This window comes from Dermacentor albipictus, chromosome 9 (assembly GCF_038994185.2).
Source record: "Dermacentor albipictus isolate Rhodes 1998 colony chromosome 9, USDA_Dalb.pri_finalv2, whole genome shotgun sequence".
Taxonomy (NCBI): domain Eukaryota; kingdom Metazoa; phylum Arthropoda; class Arachnida; order Ixodida; family Ixodidae; genus Dermacentor; species Dermacentor albipictus.
Window position 1 is genome coordinate 69,919,234 of NC_091829.1, and position 15,976 is coordinate 69,935,209.

The 15,976-nt window shown below is 45.4% G+C and overlaps 1 non-coding gene across 1 annotated transcript; it reads right to left on the minus strand.

The window, feature by feature from the left end:
• Positions 1-15,442: 15,442 nt before the first annotated feature.
• TRNAT-CGU (transfer RNA threonine (anticodon CGU)) lies at positions 15,443-15,517 on the minus strand. The gene has a single exon. It is a non-coding gene; the product is annotated as a tRNA-Thr (tRNA).
• Between the last annotated feature and the right edge of the window lie 459 nt (positions 15,518-15,976).

A 15,976-nucleotide genomic window follows, 5' to 3' on the forward strand; every position in this document is an offset into this window, starting at 1 on the left:
CCCGTAATAAGAGGACGACTCATATCCGACATCTGCGCCCAGTTCCCGCGGGCCGACATTGCCGTCTGCAATCTCACGCATGCGCATACGGGGGGCTCACAACTCGCACCACTCACGGTAGCCTCGAGCACTGAACAAGTGCTACGAGCGTCCGCGTCGAGCCAAGACGAGGAAACAGCCGGATCGCGGGAACTAAACCAAAAAAAGGACCCTTCGTTTTACGACGTCGGAGAAAAGGACAAGGGTGTTCCAGTTATTGAGTTGGGTCTGTTTACGCGTTACGTCGGGGAACAACTACACCGTAGTCTCATCTTCTTTTTCTTCCGGTAAGCTTCCAGGCGGGAAACGAGTGGCGAGGGAATGCGTACGCAGAGCTAAACGGCTATTGCTCTCTCTCTCTCTCTCTCTCTCTCTCTCTCTCTCTCCACTTTTACGTTCGGTGCCACCTCGCCCGGCTTTGACGGCACCGACGCATTTCCCCAGACGTCCATGACTTACGACTCACGGAGCACCGAGGCGTGTGCAACTACATGTACAGCACGGTGGCATCAAAGACGACGGTGTCCGTTTCATGCAGCGCCGCAGCGTGTTTTGTCGCTCGCTCTACTGCCGCGAAATTAAGGTTCCTTCTATAAGTATCAGGCAACAGCACTTTTTCATTTCTTTTAATACATTGTGCGAAAATATCCTGCTTTTCTCCCGTGCCAATATGGGCCAGGTTTTCCTCTACGTATTATTGCGGAAACAGAAAGCACGCTAGCTTCTGCAGAAGCTCAATGGTCGTTAAATTTAGGTGGCAAATTTCAAAGCGCACATGTACAAGTGCGAAATAGAAAGATACAATCGCAAGAGGGAAGCATTCGAATACGTGAAACGCGATATACGCGGATAATGCAGCCAGTTACCTGAATGGCACAGCGATAGATCTGGTAAATATAAGGCCTCTAATTGGTTTGAGCACGCGAAAGGATCACGTTGTAGATGTTCTGGATTCATTGGTACATTTAAAAAGTCGTTTTAGATTTTGTTTTCATACTTACCCGAGGACACACTTGAGGATAGCACTTGAAGACATGCATGGTCGCTATTAATGCGATATTGATACTTGGCCAATTCGTCTGCATTACGGAGAACTTATCACAACACTTCTTGTTTCTAGACATAAGCAAATTTAGGCAGACTCAACTCAAGCTGACATCTGCGTAGTGTGAAGGAACAGAGAATGGCCTATATGAGCAAAATAAAAGCGTTCTGTATTGAACAGTTAATGCTTTTGCGATGTGTGACAAACTGATATGGAGCGTAGGGCATGGTGGTGTTTGTTGTAATACACAGGGACCAAAGTTGGCCTCAAAGAGGCTCGTTGAAGAGCGACACATAGCCTATGGCACGTACCCACGGAAAAGGGCCACGCTTTAGACTGCACTATCTTCAAGGTCTGCCCACCAAAATGGCGAGACAGTCGGCAGATAGCCGTTAAAGAAAACTGGGCTGAACATGCCAAGAAACATTCGCAATAAAAAAAAGTTCGCCGACGATAACGATACTCCTTTATGCTAAATTTGAGCGCAGCTCCATACGTGTTCTTACTTCGCGCGTCAGAGAGAGAGAGAGAAAGGCAAAGGAAAGACAGGGAGGTTAACCAGAGATTATCTCCGGTTGGCTACCCTGTACTGGGGGAGGGGAAAGGGGAAGCGATAGGTGAGAGGGAGAAGGATAAAAAAAAACTACACACACACGCACGTACACACAAACTGTTTCTGTGGGCACTGTCACGCAGCCCGCAAAGGCGTTCCTACTGTCAGCATTTTGTATTATGACTATATAGGTGCGCGGTTTAAATTAGGAAGAGAACGCTGTGAGTAGCGTGGCTGGCGAGGACAATCTGTCTCGTGTGACACGTTGCAAAGGGAGCGAAGTGTGGTGCGACTGCCTCGCTAATCGGGAGATCGCGAGAGGCAGCGCGTGGGTGACGCGTGGCCGCAAGTCACAGAAGCCACCGCAGACAGACGTCCGCTCACGCAGCGCTTGGTTTCCATGTATGGTGTCGGTGGACGCACTCGCCGCACGCCTTATCGATGGCGTCATCGGTGAACAGACGGCGGTGCGCTACTCTGGCGTCATCTTGTAGAGGGGGGGGGGGGGCCCGCAGCGCCCGTCTTGCGCGGCACTACGCCTTTCTTCTAAAGTTTTCGCCATGCCCTCTTCCTCCGCTTTTTTTGCTCCCGCTCTCTTCACTATCTCCACCTTTCATCCTCCACTGCGCTCCGCGTTCGCTCTTTCATCCTTCGCTGTGTTCGTTCGCTCGGTTACGCTGAGTGACGCCGGCGTTCAGTGCAGGAAGGGGCGCCTAAGAGCATGCGCCCTCAAACGTGTACCAGAATGGCTCAACCGATGACTGCCACTTGTATGCGTCAAATGATTTTAAAACTTGCATAAAATTGAAGCTCACAGCTTTCGCATGTGTTTTCTTTTCTACGACATAATTTCGGACCTGTGAAATATGAATAAAGTAAAATTAAATTATGGGGTTTTACGCGCCAAAACAACGATTCGATTATGAGGCACGCCGTAGTGGAGGACTCCGGGGTAATTTGGACCACCGGGGGTTCTTTTGGGCGTTCATAAATCTAAGTACACGGGTGTTTGCTCATTTCGCCCCCCCCATCGAAATACGGCCGCCGTGGCCGGAATTCGATCCCGCAACCTCGTGCTTAGCAGCCCATCACCGGTATGAATAAAGTCAAGCACACGCATAGGGAATCTTAGAATTTTGAAGGACGTATGTACCCTTGGCGCGTTCGCATCACGGCCGTCGTTTCCTAAAACTTGCTGTTTAAAGTTGGAAACAACAGAGCACACATCCACTCCTTCCATTTTCAATAAATGAACCGTAAAAACAGGCTTACTCTTAATCACCTTGCAGGGGCACAGCTGCCGTTTTTCACGCAGTAATGACGGAACAAGGTAACAGCGCTTCAATGGATCAAACATAAAGGGAATTAAGAATAAATGGGCTCCCCATTTTGTCCCATATATCCCTCGTCTGCCCTCCCTACGCTGAAACTAACATTACTTTCAGTACGTCGTGACGCAGAATCATGAAAAAGTTTTGCAAAACATACTTAACATGTCCTATCATACTTCAAACACAGCTTGTATATCTTTCACCAAGCCTACTTTCACGCGTAACTTCCGCGAGCTTAATCTTGACCCTTTCTATGCCCGTACAAGTACTTTCAAGCACAGCTTCTTTCTCCGCACAATAGAAGTATGGAATCCCTCACCTGGCTGCCTTCGTTCACTGCCGATAAGTGAATTCGAAAGTGTTCTCTAAGAAAGCCAGTAAGGGTAAATGCTAAAATCAGGTTTAGTTTATGCCATATGTGTCTGCAATTCACTGTTTCGCTGCTTTCAAGAACCGAATAAAACGATTTTCCAGTTCTTCGAATGTCGTACTAATACCGATGCAAATGTTGTAAGAGTCATTGTCGACATCACTTTATTTTTTGTTCACCACTGTATTAACCCACTCCTGCAATAGTCCTCATATGTGGCTGCAGTATGTAAAAATAAATAGAGAAACCGTAGTAAGCACTGCTAGCGTAAAATACGAAAATGCATGTATGTTTCCGACGTGATCAGACATATGAAGCCGGGCGACTAGTTTAACTAGTAACTAGTAAAGCGCACAAATGTTACGCATAAGCAGATTTTTAAATACTTTATGTACACTGTCAAGAATGGCGAGCTGCGCAACAAGATTGCCACCTTGCCACCCGATTACGACAAGGGGTGCAAGACGCGCACCTCCCCCTCTCCGTCGCTGCAGCTGCGAGGCGTTCAAAGAAGCGACCTTTGCGCTGGAATCCGCCGCCTTCCTCCAGCCCCTTCGACATTGTGACGGGACGAGTTCGGTGTGTGGACAATGATTCCAGAGTTCCCCAACGCGGAGCTGATTTGACACGCCTGGAGAAGCTACCGCGGGAACGCCGTATTTTTGCGCTTCTCACGTTTCGGCAGACGCAAAACAACGAGCGACCCTCGAGCGGCGTCGATACTTTCCGGAACGGCACCCCCTTCAACGCCGTCGCTTGGGCTTCGGAATGTGTGTGCCTTTGTGTCTGTAAACTGATCAGCAGAGCAGCGGCGAGGTGGTGATGAGAAAACGATCAGTCGCCGCGTCGTAGGACCGGCGCATCGAGTGTATAAAAACTGTGGTTGTGCGCATGCTGGACACACTTCTCTTGAGCAGTCATGTTAGACTGGTTCACTTCTCTCATGCAGTCCTGTTGGACTAATACTCTTTTTCTCAAGCAGTCATGTTAGACTGAGTTAATTTCTGTAAATAAACCCTTTTCCCTCGTTCTCGATGAGAAGCAGTTCTTCACTTCATCAACGATCTCAGCGTAAATAAGTTGGACGACGGCATGGGCCAGCTACCTTCGAATTCATGCCGTACTCCAATCTTGGCAAAGGACCACGGACGAAGGCATTGAGCCCCCAATCCTGACAACACATAATATAGAGCTCAAAATTGCAAAAAATACCATGAAACACGTGGGCTCGATACATAAGAATCCGTTAACTATTTGCCGACGCAAGCTTGTCACTTTTTTATCCGAGAGCTTTCTCTTCCTTATACCCACGACCCCAGCGCAGGGTAGCAAACCGGAAACTCGCCTTTCGTTAACTTACCTGCTTTTCCTCTCTCTCTCTCCTTCTAAGTGAAGGCAAGAAGCAAATCAGCTACAATCGCAGTGTACTAAAGACATAACCATCGAGAAGAACTGGCATGCCATTTTACACTTTCGAACTACCATTGTGAGAATTGTTTCCCTTGGCCGTGTAATTAAAGGTACCCGTTGTATTCCTTTCTTCGCATTACACAACGATACGCATTGAGATCGGGGATCAACCAGGCAGTGTCTCTTGCTCTGCTGCTCGTCAGGAAAAAAAGAAAACAAAACATTAGCTCCTCTTTGTAAAAAAAAAAAATGTTCCTGTGTTTTTACATCAGAAATACAATAACCACGAGAGTAGTAGCGAAACGAGACAGAGAGAAAATAAAATAAAAAGAAGCGCAGTGAGAAATAATCCGGGCGAAGTTTTTTTTTTTTTGTGCGTGATGTGAAACCTAATGTAGGATAGCCTCATTCTCTAGCTTAATTAAATCGTAATCAAATTAGGCGTCTCGGTTATTCAGTTCCTTGTTTCTCTCATTCGCGTTTTCTATCCGCCACTACTCGTTTTACTCTCCAGCGTGTTCTGCAAGATTTCTATGGCCCACATTGTGCGCTAATTTTAATTTTCGCTTTCGTTCACTGACTTCCTTTTGTACTGCGAAGCCTACAACACCGAACATAGGCGAAAGCAGAGCCGGAGTTACATCAGTTTAAAGGGAAGCCCAGCAACCGCAGATACGTCCGTTGCAAAAAAACGCTGGAAAAACCCAAACACGAATACCGCGTTTTAAGGCTTCTTCTGCACGCACTAAAGCTGTGCGGTAAGCCTGCTTTACAGTGAATGGACGTGTTGTACAAAAACAGCGTGCATAGATTGAGTTGGGGCGGAGGGAGTGCGGGAAGCATCTAGGCTCAGCGCGATTCGTGAAAAACGAACTGTTAACGAAAAGCGCTCCTTTCCAGAACCATTTCGTCGAATGAGACGGGCAGGGAACCTTCAGAGAGAAAGAGAGAGAATCTCATTCGCAGTCCGCCGGTACCCCCTGAGGGAGTTTTGGGCGATGCGGACATCATTTAAGAGGGGAGAATTGGTGTCGTCGTTACGTTGAAGCCCGTTCTGGGTGTAAAAGCGCGCCGAACGCGTTCTTCTGATTCAAAGACAGGGGACACAAAGCTTCCAGCGCAATTGGAGTATTGCGTTCTCAGAGTAATTAGGAGAAGCTAAGAAGTAAATTCATTTGTGTCGATGTTCATGTTGGGGTGGGTTTCCTCGAGAATTACGCAAATGTAAGCGACACCGTTTTCTTGTCGGTTCCTAGCCGGACTACTTCCGTCGTGAAAATAGAATGGTTTTCACGCACGCCAAGGTTTCAGAAAGTGCTAATTTAAACTACGAAGTAATCTAAGAAACATCATCGGTTTTGAAACCGAGGAGCAATTACGTGGCAGTGACCTCGCACGAGCTGCGACGGCCGTTCAGTTTCGTTTGAATGCTAGTAAAACAAGTATTAGAAAGCTTTGGCCGCGAAGAAAACGCAGTATCAAATTTATTACTAGGTCTACAGGTACGTATCACTTCATTAAGGAAAAACATGAAGAAAGCTCTGAGTTCTAATTCTCATTCTTTCTACTCAACATTTCTTTTTATATAATACGCCTCTGTCCAGGGATTCCCAAACCTTTAGTCTTGCCGCACGATTGGCCGCTCGAGGCATTTTGCGTGCATTCGCGGGCTTCTTTCAGGCTCGGAAAAAACACCAAAGAACAGAAAGCTGTATCGGGAGTTTTTCATGTCGCTTTACAATCTCCTCATTGATTCTTTTCACCTGATTATAATATTTGAGAAGTTGATTAAATAATTAAGACTAATCATCTAATTAGGCGGAACGAAAAAAATATAGTTTGAGTATCTCCAAGCCGCGGCAAACAACATTACCTTTGCTCTGTCGGGCTACTTGGCATTTGCATATGTTTAAACTCTGGCTAAAATAAGCTGGGACACCCTGCATATTGCGACGTTTACAAGGAATAAATTTAGTTGGGAGTTACATCTTTTCCTTTCGCCTCTCTCTTTCTTGGTGCGCTGCTTCGTTTTCGGTGTATTTTGATGGGCTTTCCTTCACTTGCCAGAGATCTGCTGTTATGCGGTGATATTGATTCTAGCTCCGGTCCGACTGAACAAAACTGTTAATGTAGCTGTTAGTTGGCTAAAATAATATCAATGCTATCGTAGAGAATATCAAAGTCAACGAAAAAGAAATTTGTTGGTCCCAAAATTGTGTACTATGCAATTATATACGGTATTTGTGTTAAATAACCTTTCAAACTGCCTTAACCGAAAGAATTTACGGTATGGAACAGCAGCTTTTCTGCTTTAAGAAATTACGAATTCAAGTAAATTATACGGTAAAAGCGGTTTCAAATCAGAATGGTACATTATACCCTCGGTCATTAAAAAGTAGATGAGTTGGAAAACAGAAGTCGCAAGAACGAGCTAATATGCGGCTTGGATGAGTCTTCTGTAGAAACCACCGATAAGCTGTAAAACATAGTTGTAAAAGATATATTTATTGAAAAACTGCAAGTACCAAATCCTACTGTAGAAAAGAATCCATAGGCTGGGGCTCCAAAGGTGAAAAAACTCGTCCTGTGTTCCTTAACTTCATGAATTGCCATGAAAAGGCAGCCATCCTTAAAAAACCCTATATACTAAAATGCACATCTATGTCTCTCACTGAAGATTTTTGCAAACCGGTGAGTGAGATGCGTAAAAATCTACGGGACAGCGCAAGTGGAGAGAGGCAACAACATGGATGCCAAAGCTAAATTAGTTTATGACAAATTTATTTTCGATGGAAATTTTGACGCGTGTAATGACGAGAAAAGCCAACTTTACCTACTAAATAAATAGTCCCACAAATGACCAAAAACACGATCCTGCCCATCATTACGAATCCTAAACAGAAGCTGCAGAAGCGTGTTAGACAAAACCACCTCACGGGAAGGTATGTTTTCTCACGATTCCGATATTGTGTTACTAGCCAAAACATGGTTGAATGAATCAGTCTTCGCAAGTGAATTTGCGCCAGTTGGTTTCAACGTATTCGTGAAGGATCGCCGAGCTAGAAGAGGAGGAGTTTACGTTCTTTTTAAAGATTGTGTGAACGTTATTAGTATATATTGCTGATTTACCTTATGTCGGGTCCCCTTTCTGAAAAGCTTACCACGGAAATATTAAGAGCATTATTAGTGTTGTTTACAGGCCACCCGTCATTGAACCTACCGATCTTCTTGAATTTCAAAAATATACGAGCATTCATGTAAAACAAGGGGATTTCGGATTATTTTATCCGGCGACTTCAACGTACCAGACATTGACTGGAACTCGTTGACAGTTAGAAAGCAAAACGACAGAGCAGGCGAAGTAATTACTGACCTGGTATTTCTCTTCGACCCATTACAAATTGTTGCTGAATTTACTACGATACAAGGTCATACTAGATCCATACTTGACTTGTTTTCTATACGTGGCATTCCCGCGTCTCCTACAAAATGCGAAATTCATCCCGGCATCTCTGATCACCAGATTGTACTACTAACTTTCCCTGGTGTTTCTGTGAATGCAAATCGAACAAAGTGTCACTTTTGTAGCTTTTCTAGAGGAGATGATGTTTCAATAATAGACATGTTGACCTTTCATTCTGATGCGTTTTCAAGCAGCGATGCTAATGTAAACAATCTTTCAAACTATCTAAAGGATATTAATAAAGAATGTACTGAATGTTTCGTGCGCGTTATTCCAAAAAAGAAATTGAAAAGTAAAAACCCTCCGATATCGTGATCTACATCTACAGCTCAGAAGACAACTGAAAAGACTAAAGAAAAGAGGCTAGCTAACGAATTCCCGAATACAAGAAATATCTACCTTAACCATTCAACTCCAAGGTCAGGTTGCGAAAGATAAGGAGAATTACCATGGAGTACTATTGCCGCATTTTGTTTCGGCATTCGCAGAAAAATACTGGCGACTGATTTCTCCTTCGACACGTTAATGCAATGCTTTTGATATTGATGGCTGCATTATTCAAGACCGTTCAAAACTAGCAAACGCATTCAATGATCAGTTGCAATCTTTTTACACCAGAGACAACGATTTAATGCCAAATTTCAGTTCATTGCTTCCGCCTACTTCCAATATTGTCATTAGTGAACAGGGCATCTGTAACATGCCCTTAAATATTGATGTAAAAGAATTGCGTTGTCTCGATGACATCCCAAATTAATTTTTAAAGCGGTATGCAGAGTAGGCGGCAATGTATCTTCGCATATTGTTTTCGAAATCGTTGCAGGAGGTGAGGTTCCAAAAGACTGGAAAATAGCTACCGTGAAACACCTCCACAAACGTTGGTGAAAACACTACGTCACAAACTACCGCCCCATACCGTTAATCTCAACGGTTTGCAAATTGATCGAGCACCTAACACATAGACACATCTCAGCATTTCTCGAGCGGCACAACTACTTCACCAAAGGACAACATGGGTTTGGCAGGAGTTTTGCTACATAAACTGAATTAATAAAAAATATACACGACTTTGCGGTTTCTATAAATAATGGAATTCAAACTGACAGAATTTCTTTAGACTCTCGTAAAGCCTTTGACATGGTTTCTCACAATGAACTGCTTTATAAATTAAGCTCGCTACTTGACAATTCTAAGCTAATATCATGGATTTAGTCAGGCTTAATATCACGCTTAATATCATGGATTTCATCACGTTTAAAATTTCTGTATCGAATACTGACGGGGCATGCTAATGTCGATGCAGTTTCAGTCATTTCATTCTCCTCACATTATAACCCAAAACAACTGCATGTTCGAACACTAGCACATTACTAAACACGTAAAAATTGTTTTAAATATTCTTTTTTCCCGAGAACGATCAGTGATTGTAATTTATCCATAAATGACCAAGTGTTGCAGCTCTCTGTGGCAACGTTTCTTTCAAGCTTGTGCACATAAACCTGTTTTTGAGACATATTTGATTTGTGTGCTTTGGCAAACCTACTGTGTATGTATATTGCTTTCTGCTTTTATGAACCTAAAGCGTATATATCGTGTGTACATGTGCGCGTGTATATATATATATATATATATATATATATATATATATATATATATATATATATATATATATATATATATATATATATATATATATATATATATATATATATATATTTGTGTATCTGTACAGGTATATATTCATGTAACAAGTGTGTGAGGATATGTATTGCATTGTAAACATTTCTTGACACTCTCCTTCTTTTTTTATGTTGTCCGCCACTTTTGTTGCACAATTTTCCATCCTACCAAAATCCCGACCAGGGATTGTAGTATCTAAAAATAAATAAATAAATAAATAAATAAATAAATAAATAAATAAATAAATAAATAAATAAATAAATAAATAAATAAATAAATAAATAAATAAATAAATCACAGCGTGGCACTGTAATTTGAATAGACGAGAAAACAACTTTTTTATGTCTCAGCAGTGGCAGCTCATACAGTGCGATACATATTTCGTAGAAGTGGCCAAAGACGCTACAGAAGTACATATTAGCATGCACTTCCTTTAACTCCAGTCCACTCGTGCGCGCAATTTTACACTGACGCTTCAAAGTAACATGTCGGCGTTTCGTATGCAGCTGTCGGCCCATTGTTTTCGGAATATAACGTTCTGAATCCGGAAATAAGCATATTCGCCGCAGAGGCTTATGCACTATGGTCCGCAGTTAAACAAATCAAGAAAACAAAGCTAAACAAAGCCGTTACATTCACGGACTCTCTGAACGCTGTAAAAAGCATTAATGTCACTGCGCAAACATAGGAATGCTGCACTTAGCGAGCTTTAACCCATTATTCGCAAAACACGTGTCTATGCAGCACGTCATTATACGCTGGGCGCCTCTGGGACGGCTTGCACGAACACTTTTTTTTACGAATAACCAATTCAAGAATGCGTTCCAGCACGGAGTAAGAGTTGTCTACGGAACATTTAGAAGCCATTCTTAAATGTTATTATTTTCGTTAATAAATGTTCGTGCAATCCGCGTGTAGTCATAGAGGTGTCTAAGGTAATGTGCTAGCAGTCGAAAAGGCCACGTCATTGACATCGTCACGTTATTAATACTACAGGTGCTGTTCCTGCCACGGGTTTGAAAAATTTCTTGCAAAATAGACTACGAACCAACTGGCGACATTTGCGGGACGCTGAAACAAATATTAAGCTTCACTTGATTAAGCCACAGTTGGGTTTCTGGCCCACCGCAGCGAAAACACGACGAACTGATGCCCTATTCTGTCGTTTTAGAATAGGGTACACAAATGGCACCCACAGGTTTTTTGATGACCGGTGGTGGACCTACAACTTGCGGTAGATGTGGTGAGAGGCTGGGCGTTCTCCACGTCCTCGTGGAGTTTCGGGAAGCCGAAATAGAGATATATATTTTCCTCTAGCATAGCGCTATCACGTCCCTCTCCAACCCGTTATGTTTATTGGAGAAGAACCGCTTTTTAACACCAAGGCAGCCCTAGGTTTCTTGAACGAGTGTTTCCTACACGTTACAAGCCCAATTAATTCGTAGCGGCATCCTCTCTCCAGAGGATGCCGCTACGGCATCCTCTGGAGAGAGATGAATTTCGTCGGGGATGAATTTTCGCTTTTGACGTATCTTGTATATACGATATCATTATTTTGCACTGCATCTTTATATTCATAGTACACGTTTTTAGTCATTGCCATAATCTTATTACATGTAGATTTTACACACGTTACAGCGACCATTTTTAGGCCCCTTTACAGCCACGTCACATTCATCTCATAGGATTCATCCCTCCACCGCGAACTGACTAACATTGGCACGGCACTCTTTGGCCATACCCGGCCTTTGCGTGACAAAAGAACACGCATTCATTCATTCATAATTCTGTTACGCGCAAACGCCAACAAAACGTCTTTTCAAGCTGCAGTTTGAAGTGCCTCCGTAGGAGCGCCACCCCCAGCTCGGTTCCTTCCTTGGTTCCGCTCAGCGGCGGCAGTGGTGGCGCCCCCGGTGGGACGGGGGCGCAAAAGGAAGAACCAGAAAGCTCGCCTTCGCGCATGACGCTCGCCGCCAGCGTTTCCAGGAAAATGTTACGGTTACATGAGCTGCAGTTGCCGGGAAGCGTGAAAAATAGTCGGGGATCTTTGAATGCTATTGGCGTTCCTCCTAAAGGCGAAGCTTAAGCGTCCTCCAAAGCTTCTTTAAAATTTATTTTGCCTTATCACGAGGCAGTGCAAGTAGCAAGTGTGATTTCGGTTCTAAGTGGGTGGCCTGAGCGCTGTAATTTTGTTGATGATGATATGTGGTGTTTAATAACACAAGGGACAGACATGGCCAAAGAGCACCAAACTGCCATGTCAGTGAGTAATACTTGTTGGGGGGCTAGTCGGTGCATGTTTCCAGAAGAGGGTTATAGCGCCAAAAAAACCCAACACACGGAAAGCGAGACGGGATGTGCCTGTCCCGTCTCGCTATAACCCTCTTCTGGATATACCATGTCAGTACACTTTGTGAAAGTAGTTTCGTAGACGTGCACAGACAATCTCACGCCGGCGCATGACGGTTGCATATCACCTACCACGTAAAGCTGAAGTTGCATATACTACATCTCACAAGTTTTTTACAGCACTGTCAAGGGTGCGAGGAGCGCAGCGCAATACACTTCTTGGCGTAATTGACAATTTTAGAGCGCAGCTCTTAGGCGCCCGTTCCTGCGTTGAGCGTAGACCTCGGCCTCAGTGTAACAGGCAGAACGAACGAGTGGAGCGGAGCGGAGGATGAGAGGAAGGCAGTGAAGAGAACGCGAGGAGGAAAGCGGAGGAGGAGAGTATGACAAAGGGGCGATGATGAAAGCGGAGTGTCGCATGAAACGTGCTCCACGGCGGTGACCCACTACGAGATGGCGCCATAGTACCGGGCCCCGTCACCCGTTCGGCGATGACGTCATTACTAAGGCATACGGCGATCGCGTCTACCGATTGTGTGGGTTGCGGCATAGACTTTCTCACTATAACACCTAGAGGGAAATCTGGTGCCAGCGTCTATGGGAGTTTCTTAAGGGGCGCTGTGCCGTGTTAGGATCGGCCTGCAGGGGTACTGCTCTGCAAAGCTATCTCAACCCGCTGCAGGTGCTCCGATCGATCCGCGGTGGTGGCGCCCTTCAGAGAATCAGCGAGGACGTCAGCTCTAACCGACCATGAACTCCCTTCGGAGAACTGGAGACTACGGCAGCAGGGCTGGCCACGTTTGGCGCCCCGTGTATTGTTGGTTGATTCGCCGGATCTTCATGGTGTCTCTGCAGCAAGAAGAGCATCCCTAGCACAAGGGTTCTTTGCGGTACGTGGACCCCAGGATTCGTCACAGTCTGCTGACACTCGTGTGACTACAGGAGAAAGGCAGCTCTGGAATTTAGAGGATCCGGACAAGGGACAACCGGCTACCACGCTGCGGGGGTCAGCTCAAGTAACTAACGCGCCTTTCAAGACTCAAGACAATGGGCAAGCGGTGGGTTGACTGCGTTGACGTTTGACGCTACGAATCGGTGGTGAAAGCTGTGCGTACGTGCGTGTGTAAACCCTCTCCCCCCTTCCCCCAAAAGGGTGCCGGCTGCGATGACGTCGAACCTTTTTGCTTCACCTAGGGATCTAGGGAACACAAAGTGGTTATAAGCAGCTGTTGTCGATTGCTAGGGTGTGCTCCTCGTCGTGCTCTGTGAACGTACTCGTGAGATGTGTGCTCGTTTGCTGTATGCTTCGTTTTTCGGGCTCCATTTGGGAGTCACGCTAGACTGTGTAAATGTATAACTTGTTTAAAATGTAAATACTGTAAATAAATTCTCTTCACCTAGTTCCTCCCAAGTTCCTCTCTACGACCTTCAACACTTACAAATGGTGGCAGCGGCGAGATTGTCCGACAACTCCTACAACTGTATGCCAGCGGTGGGATCGTCCGACAAATCTTACAGCCGTCATGGGAATGACGGTATATGTGTCTGCGAGGCTTGCGTTGGCTGGTTTCGTAAGAGGCTTCGTCTAAAACGTGGATATGGCCACACAAATAACGCGTTCTTAAAGTAAAATCTTCGTGAAATGTTTCTATTCACGCATATTACATCTTTACTCACCTACAATGCCTGACGAAGGGAAGAAAAGCAAGAACAAACGATAAACTGTTTCAAAGTGAGCGCGAATCTTGTCTGTCCTCCAGCTTTAGCGGCCCGCTGATACTTTTTACGTATCATATAACTGTACACGGAATAACAAGTTCTCATACTTAAACAAAACATGTTTTTGTGTAATAATAAAGCTGACACAGTTTTTTACGTGCTGTTTTAGTAGAAAATTAATCATTCAGACAGACGGAACGGTGCTTGCCGGGCTCTCCGAGAACGATGCCAATCCGAAGTCACAGTATACCGCCATCCCCATGCATCCCCATCCCCATCACCATCCCCATCCCCACAGCGCAGCGCCAGATTTCCCTCTCGGTGTTATAGCGAGAAACTCTATGGGTTTTGGACCCACTGTGCATGTGCTGCTTCGCCTCCTCCACCGCCGCCGCCGCTGGAGAAGGCGCTTCGCGTGAGCCACGCGTTCCCGTGTTCGGCCTTTCTTGCTGTACAATGAGCGACGCGCCGGTAGAACGCGAAACACCTAAAGGGCTCCGAACAAGTTTTGCAACCGGGAGTATCGTAATCATCGGTGAACGTTCTTGCTCGGTAAGTGATGCATTACAGCAACGCCTGGCATGTTAGAACCTTTGCGTATGTACGTCGCCTATCGCGAATTACTGTGTCCGTGAGCAGACGACGCTGCGCGGATGAACACATGTCGAGGGGAAATTGGTCTTGGAGCCCTGCAGCTTCCACAGCGCTGTAGACGAGTTACAATATGGAGTATAAGTAACAGGAAAGCCATTATCTCTGTGTCATAACAAGCCAACAAACAAGAACATCAAGGACAACACGAGGGAAATTACTTGCACTTGTTAATTAAAATAAGGTAATTATAAATTAATGGAATTGAAAGCGGATGAGAAAAAAATTGGTTGTGGCTTAGCTCGGCTATGCCAGGATATACGCAGCGAAAGCTAAGGCATAGCATGGTTAGCCAAGGTTAATCTTGATTGCAAGTCCAGGTTAGTCTGGTTGTCTAGCTATGTTGCGGCGTTTAGCCAGCTGTTCAGCGCGCTGTTCGTCTGTTTCCTGGGCGATTTGTTTCCTCTTCCTCTCGTTCCGATGTCGATTCCAGGCATCCTCCTGCATATCAGAATTGTCGCCGTCCATATTGCCGCCTCAACTGTGGCTGCGGCGCACGCGAGCTCTCCTTTTCAATCCTTCGACATGTCATCAGGCATGCGACGCAGCTGGCGAAGCGAGAGGAGGCGAGCGCAACGACGAGGAATGCGGTGTGACGTCATACCAAACGGCGGATGCGAAAAGGCGCGGCGCTGCGCAGCAGCCAAACATCTGTTGTTCGGTGCTACTAGTGGCGTATGCGCAGTAGTGACTTGTGAGCGAGATAGAGAGAGATACAGAGAGAGAAATATGCGCGGCGAGGCGCGCGTTGTGACGTCATGTGCCTCCTCGGAGCACCGCCACGGCGAAATCGCAAGTTCGCGGCCAGTAAAGTTGTCACTTTAAAACAATTTTTCGCAGGTGGGGAACGAACCCACGTCTTCGCATTACGCGTGCGATGACGCTCTACCAATTGAGCTACCGCGGAGCCGTCTTTCCATACACTTTTGGGGGTATTTATGAGTTACTGCTAGAACTAACCTTGGGAGTGTTAGCCAGCTCCACCACTCACAAACCTTGGCGGCGGGTGTGGAACATCCTTTCTGCCGCAGGCGTCACGAGTGCGTGATCTTTTTGGGCGAAGGCAACTGGTCAATAAGCCGACACGTGCTACCTGAAGGTAGCCATCTTGCCGGATTCGAGACCCTCGTTATGCAATAAACGAGATGAAAGGGGGTTAACTGAGGGGTCCCATTTTTATTAATCATGAGAAACCAACAAAGAAAGACACCAAGGACAACACAGGGGAAATTACTCGTACGTATTAATTGAAATGAAGAAATTATACGGTAATGAAATTGAAAGTGGTTGACAAAACAACTTGCCGCAGGTAAACAGATACGGCGAAGAGAGATTGGAATTTTGACAGCTACTAAATCTAACGCAG